This window comes from Mchenga conophoros, linkage group LG3 (assembly GCF_057382185.1).
Source record: "Mchenga conophoros isolate Kocher_MC1m ecotype Shallow Benthic linkage group LG3, M_conophoros_male_GT1.1, whole genome shotgun sequence".
Classification (NCBI taxonomy): Eukaryota; Metazoa; Chordata; class Actinopteri; order Cichliformes; family Cichlidae; genus Mchenga; species Mchenga conophoros.
Window position 1 is genome coordinate 13835762 of NC_140528.1, and position 7454 is coordinate 13843215.

Genomic DNA, 7454 nt, shown 5'->3' on the forward strand with positions numbered 1-7454 from the left:
GAAGCTGTGTGTAAATGGATGAAATGCTGTAGTTTGTCTCTGTGTTGAGGTGGATCAGTGATCCTGCAGAGTCCTGTCCTCCCTGTGATGGAGGGAGATGACGTCACTCTGCTCTGTAAAACAAAGACCACTCCCTCCAACCTCCCAGCTGCTTTCTGTAAAGAGAGGCCCTTTCATACAGAGGGGGGAAGGTTCCGGAATTTTCACTATTGGAACTGTAGAGTGAGGGAATGTTAGGGCGGACACACACACACACACACACACACACACACACACACACACACACTATCAGGCAAGGTCAGGGAAGCAGACAATATGTGCTTGTGTTTCTTTTAAGATAATTGTTATGGAAATTTTAACAATAACCTGCAACACACTAAGTGAGCTTGATTTAAGTGGGTTTAATAAACACATTGCAATGTGGAGAGAGCATCCCAGTGAAACACCAGGACCATCTCTGAATTGTGGCCACCGCCCTTACATCTTATATACAGACACACAGACAAAGAACATTCCACAAACTCACATGTTGGCCCCTCTCAGGGGGGCTATACTTCCTCCCTCACAGAGAGATTTATGACCTTGTTTTCTGAGGATTTACATCCCTATTAAGCAGAAGGAGTCTCACTATCTGTTTAACTTCTCCCATTACAATGGCCTCTCTGTGGTAACTTTCCACATGCATGTAAACTAGTGACAGGAGTGCTCTTACTATAGTAAAGTGAGAAAGTGATATTACTATAACTAATGTGATATGATTAAATATGTGATTAATACATGAGAAAAGAAATCTGCCACCACATAATAAAAAGAGCAGAGCGGGGAGAAGAAGTCGGAGATGTGCTAGGAACGGAGGATTGTAAACACCTTTGCTTCTTTCTCCCCTTGCTGCAAGTAAAACTCAGCTGGAGTGTCCGTCTGTTCTTTGTGTCGAGTGGTTTCCTTGGAATGTACAGAGTGGGAATTTAAACCCAACAAGCTCCATCACTCTCTCCTCCTGTTCTCTCTATGTTGAGAAAAGAAAGAACTTTCACATTCCGACACCGATGATGTCACTCCGGTGCTAAGTTGTGGTTTTCCCCGGATTCAAGGATCTGTATCCTCCCGACACACCCTAAACTTCACTGCGTGCCTCACGAACTCCGCCGGGGGAAAAGTTTTGAAAGTAACGAACAAGTTTCACGTCACTCAGCAACAGACTGTGAAACACTAAAGAACGTTAAGAACTGGGCTCAGAATAACAGAAGACGATCAGGCACAGGAAATAAACCCGGTCAGTACTATTCAGTACTTGAATATGAATACTCCGCCCTTAAAATTATTGTTTATTTATTCATTTATGTATTTACGATAACACGAGACAGGAGTCTGTTGACACGCTGTTATAGATAGATAATTAAATAAAACGAGCACGCGAGTGCTGTTAATAAAACTGCAGATGATCCATGTTGATGATGTCACTAACATCAAACTGTTCTCTTAATGTTCTCACTGCCGTTAATATTCTTCACACACACCTTTCTGTCAGCATCAAAACTACAGCTAATCATACAGTTAATGTCATTTTGGTTATATCGTGTGTGCGGCAGATGGAGAAAAATTTACACTTCAGGGGAAGGAAAAAAATGAGAGAATTTACTTATTAAGACAAAATAAAGATGAGCTGAAGTTTATTCCCACGTAATTAGACGGGTAATAAACGGGGGCATCCTCCTCCTCTTTCTATGCTGTACACACCCGAGCCTGCTACCGTAACATTTCTGCCCTCTTACCTCTTTCTCTGATTTATGAAATATACAAAGAATTTCCTTGTTGTCAATAGAAAATTGTAGTCAGTATAATCTTTTAATAATATAAGTTTGCATATGATAGAATACTGCATGATGACCTCTTTATAACTCAGACTGTTTTTGATTCACTGTGACCCGTTATCATGCAGGGAAGGAGCAGTACCTGCTAGATAAGAGCTTAATGAGCAGTTTCACTTTGTACCAGGTAGAGGAGCCTCTCCTGGCACACACACACACCCATATCCGCACATGCTCACGCATCAACATTCCACTGAACAAACATATTCACTGTTGTATTACTCTTCTTGTGTATAAATAAAGACCAGGGCAGTGGCAGAGTGCGAGTCCCGGAGCCCTCACTCCAAGTGTGAGTGCTCTGTGGCTGCCCTTGCATGCAAGCAGGGGCGATTTTAGCCCATTTTTGGGGGTGCTTCAGCACCCCCAAAAATGAATCAAAGCACCCCCAAAGATTTCTTACTTTTTTTTTTTTTATCAATATTTGCTGTTTGTGTGACACACTACTAAAAATATAAAAAGCATAGAGTACTTGGTTGAGACGGAACATTTTAACAACAAAAGTATAGATAACCCCTCCCCCCTCCCAAAATGGTTTGTTCCAGCTCTCCCCCACTCTGGCTCTAGGGTCGTTGCTGCCAGAGCGATGGTAGCTGAGACGCAGCGGAGCGGAGGTGGAGTGCCTGGATTAAAACAGGACGTATTAGCAGCATTTAACCTTCAGTTACTCTTTATGTAGTTAGATAGGAGTCATGTTTCTTTTTAGCTGAAAAACCTTACACCAGGTAACCTGCAGTGTTGAAAACGTGTTTTCCAACAATGTTTGCTACCCTACAATCCGTCCTGCTCTGTAGTAAATTCAGCGACATCTGACTGTCCTGTTGCTCCCATTGAAATGTATACAGCCTATTTAAAATCTAAAACTTAAAATTGTCCACAGCCTGCTGTTGTTGCCACTGTCCTGTTTGAAATGGATACTAACTAGCTAACTGACTGAATGCCCATTAACCTTATAACTGCTGTTGTGTGTGTGTTTTTGTGTAGAGAGAGACAGACAGGTTCATAATGGATATAAGGACGTTTTTTCAAAAACAGGAGCCACATTCAGGTAAAAGTGTAAGAACAAATGATCCGTCAATAAAGGATAATGTTGGATCAGTGTTTCAATATTTTATATCTTTTATTAGATGTTCATGTGGTTTGGTTATTTGCCTTTTGGTTGAAAGTAGACTGAGAGAGGACTTTTTGTTAGTGATCTTAATAATTTTTTTTTTCATATTAATGTAATTTTTTCATCTAATTGAATCCAATCTATTTGTGTATGATTGTCAGTCCAAAGAGGGAGAGAGGAAAGAGGGAACATGAGGAGAAAGTACAAGGTCAGGAAGAACCAGGTAAGAAAACAGACAGGGAACAGTGACAAGCACAACAGAAACTATTAAACTGACAAAGAGAAAAATCCTGATTTTATTCATACAATCAGGAAGTTGTGTCCTCCCTATATTAAAGCTGCTATACAGAATCTGCAAAACAAACTGGGTTGAAACATTTTTGACCCTCTTTAACAACATTCCAACATAACATGATCATTGATTGGGGAGATTAAAATTAATGATATATTTTTATGTGGTTCAGCCACAACTCCACTAAAACCTCAGCCAGTAACAGGTAGGCCAACTTTTGGACCGTCCAGGTGTCTGTTTGACTGCTGCATACTGACTTATGCAGCAGAGAAACACTTATCAGTGTTTCTCAAACTTTTTACAGTGTGTACCACCTGAGAAAAATGTCAAGCTCTCCCAAGTACCACTATGAAATCATGAAACTCATAAATCTTACAACACAAAATTAGTATTATTAAATTAGTTAAATTAGTATCTGCAGTAAAGATTTTTTCATACATTATATACATTCTACCACAGGCAAAGTTGCCTCCATTTTAATAGGTTTTTATTAATATTTTGTAATAATTTATTCTGTTTTGGGAGTGTTTTTTATGTATCTGTATTATATTATACATACACATTAAAAGTGAATCTCTGTCCAAAACATGCACTCAGTTTACTTCTTACTCACTATGAGCATCATTTAAATAACCTTTATCAGATTTGATGGTTTTGTTACAGACTTCTCAAAAAAGTGTTTTGCTTTTCTTTCACAAATGTGGGATTAAATTGTGTTAAAATGTACAAAACAGTGATGTCATGTTTTGTGACGAGGACCCAGGCAGAGAGAGACTTGATGAATTTAAGAATCTTATGATTTAATAAAGAAATTTGCAGACTTGCACACTCAAAAAAATGAAATTGGGTGGTTGTTACATGCAGATGAGATGAGTAAGAGTGGTTAGTTGCCTGGATCCAGCCACTCTTACTAGATTGTATGATGTCATCTCAACAAGAACAAATTACGTTGCTGAATTTCATGTAGATGCTACATAATTCAATTACGTTCACCATAGAAACATGGAATTATTTAGTTCAAATTACAAGTTTGGATCTTGTGCATGTAACAACCACCCAGTTTCACTTTTTTGAGTCAGCTCACGAAATCCACAAGATCACATTAGATGTCAAACCACAGGAAAATCAGTGGGGTTACAAGAGGCAGACAACCACACCACGTGTATGCTGTTACTATTTCGTATGGTTTAACTTGTCAAGGACAACAACATAAAGCATCATCAAGCATAGCTTTCCTACTTTTGTTAAGTCTGTATTGACAGATTAATGCCATGGTGGTTCGTGCTGTTACCTCAGAGCAAGAAGGTCCTGGGTTCGAATCTGCAATGAGGCGAAGTTTGCAGTGGGTTCTCTCTGTGTACTCTGGTTTCCTTCACAGTTAAAAGTCATGCAGTTGTAAGGGCTGGTTATTCTAAATTACCCAAAGGTGTTGAAGTGCAAATGGTTGTTTGTCTCTGTATGATAGCGACCTGTCCAGTCTGTACCCTGCCCCTGTTACCCTATCACTTCTGCAGCCCAGATAAAGATATTGATTTAACCCTTTAAGACCTACCATAGAACCAAGTCCACCAGAGCTTGTATTATATTTTTACATGCTGTAGAGCCATTTTTGGGAGCATTTCAAGTTGCTATACATCAATACAACCATTACAGCCTAAATTTTAATAATATGTATGTATTAAGTGCATAGTAATTACATAAATTGCAAAAAAGTGCAATAAACTACAAAAAAATTGAAAATCGTTTTTGTTTTTTTTAACATATATTTCTAGTTAGAGAAATTTAAGAGGCTTTTCCCTCAAAACTGTAAATACAAAAAAGTTGCACAAAATACCCAGATAGCAAGGAAACATTGAAACAATGTTGAGTCAATATCAGGCTGTGTCATTGAACCAACGTTGAAGTGTGACGTTGACCTAACGTCACTCTTGCACCCTTTTTTAATGTTGAAACAACGTCAGGTTTTGATGTTGAATCAATGTTGAAACCTGACGTTGATTCAACGTTATATTTTCTAATACTGCTGACATTGAAACAATGTCAGATTCTGATATTGAAACACTGTTGAGCTATGGTGTTGATTTTCCGCCTCTTTCGCACAGTTGCTTTTTATTAAAACAGTTAAATCATGACTGGAAATCTACCTTTCTTTATAGGTATTTTAACCAATACTAAACTACTGCATGTTTCCATCAATACTTCAACCACCTAAACACATAATTGTACTTATTCCTTAAATTGGACACCCTTTATAAAAAAAAAAACCCAAATGTCTCACAATGTATCATGTCAATATTAATATCCTAAAATAAGAAAGCATTGCATGTGATGTAACAGAGAAAAAAATAAACAAAAAAAGGTCAATAGGCATGTTTCGTTTGCTAAATACTTTATTAAAAGACAGTTTCCGATTTACGTTTATATGATTCACAGAAGTTTGTAATTTTTTGCATGATGTGCGTCCTGCACCACCCAAACGATCTGGGGCGTATCGGAGCCATTTCTGCACTGCTTGTGCAAAGACAAACTCGGACATAGAGTTTGCCCCTAACTGCTGCGTCAGGCTCCAATCAAGGCAAAGCGTCTCACCTATAGACACATTTTAAGAGATGGAATTAGCGTGTCTCATGTCTTAAATGTGTATGCAAGTGCTTGTGTGTTTAACCAACAGGCCGTTGTTATGTATTTAAATCACATCTGACAGCTATTACACTTTATAGTTACAAAGTGTACATAACCTTTATATACTTACCATTGCCTTATTTGCCTCTTGTGATTGAAGAGCTGCCTCTGCATTGTTTAGCTCCTCAATGTTGTGCAAGGGCAAATCCAGAGGCAGTACCCCAGCATCTACCGATTCATTGCAGCCGGTATTGCGGATGGCTCTGACCTCCTCACGGAGTTCGTTAACAGCTCTCGTCAGGTCTGACAGAAAAAGATGCTTTTTTTTTTTAAAGTATTTAAGAATACAGACAACTTGTCAAACGTTTCCTTGTGTCACACACAGATATGTACAAAGACACTAGACAGTATTTTATTACCTGGTATTTTCACTCGAGGGGCCTGGGGAAACCATTTTTTTTGTGGGCTGCTCATCCTCTGAGTCACTATATGTGTACAGGGGATTTGGTCTAAAGAAAAAAAGTTGAAAACGGTCATAAGTAATTACAAATGTGCTTTTGGAATATTTTTTCCTAAAGTTACAGTTTGATTTATAACAACACACACAGGAAACGGAGATGTGCAAGAAGGTACAGTATACAAGGAATTTTTGAAGTGCACAAGTGTACACGGCTTTGCATTTATAAAAAGTTTACAAGCTTCCACTTTTTGGACTATATTATGTGGTGATATTGCAGTATGCAAGCACCACAGATATGTATAAAAGACAAGATCATAAATTCTTAGCAATCAAAGATATGTTTGTGAAATAAAAAAAGTTTTACTTGTGCTTTCTTTTATGACTGGTCTGAGTTTCAGCTTCGGACTGAAGGTCAGACGTATCACAGTGTTCACTTAGATATTTCTGAAGACTGCGTTCTGCTTCGTGAAATGTGTCTGGAAGTACAAACACAATGTATGGCCAGACATAAATTAGGACACGAAAAACTTGTTATTGTTACATTTATACAACACCAATCCAGATGATACCCACCATGGCTTATTAGAAGTCGGACTGGTGCATAGGTGAGCCATGTTGCACCAGGATGAACTCTCCTCTTTACTGCGTCGTGGATCCTGAATGTGTCTCACGGAGGGTATGGAGGCCATGACAATTTCTCCCCATTTATCCATGATCTAGGGACTATTTCTGTACCACCAGTGCTAAACTGCACAATGCACCAGTCTTTCATTTTTATCTTTTTTTTTTAATTTGGAGTCCTTTTTTGCCCTGTCTAGGATAAACAGGAAACAGATAATTACAATATATTTCATAGTCACTACAAAACTTGATCTATTGATTGAACTAAATAATAAATAATAGCTTAAAATGTATATAGGCAACAATTACAAGCAAACCCGTATATGTAAGCATTTAAACACTGAAGATAATAAAATTAACAGTATTTTGTCTAAGTCTGCCATTGTAGGAATTCATGGCACCGAGACAAAAACTTGGCGCACAGTGTGGCGTCAAAATAGGCGCACACCTTTGACGCTGCGTTTTCTCCGTCTTCCTCGTCCA

General features: G+C 38.4%; 2 long non-coding RNA genes across 2 annotated transcripts; one reads left to right on the forward strand and one right to left on the reverse strand.

Moving 5' to 3' along the window:
• The first annotated feature begins 1211 nt into the window (after positions 1-1211).
• Positions 1212-3187, forward strand: LOC146577343 (uncharacterized). Its single transcript, XR_014891648.1, has 3 exons — positions 1212-1273; positions 2850-2913; positions 3138-3187. It is a non-coding gene; the product is annotated as an uncharacterized LOC146577343 (long non-coding RNA).
• A 1962-nt stretch (positions 3188-5149) lies between these two features.
• On the reverse strand, positions 5150-7011 carry LOC146577344 (uncharacterized). Its single transcript, XR_014891647.1, has 5 exons — positions 6924-7011; positions 6715-6826; positions 6310-6399; positions 6021-6193; positions 5150-5857 (listed from the first exon to the last, which is right to left on the reverse strand). It is a non-coding gene; the product is annotated as an uncharacterized LOC146577344 (long non-coding RNA).
• Between the last annotated feature and the right edge of the window lie 443 nt (positions 7012-7454).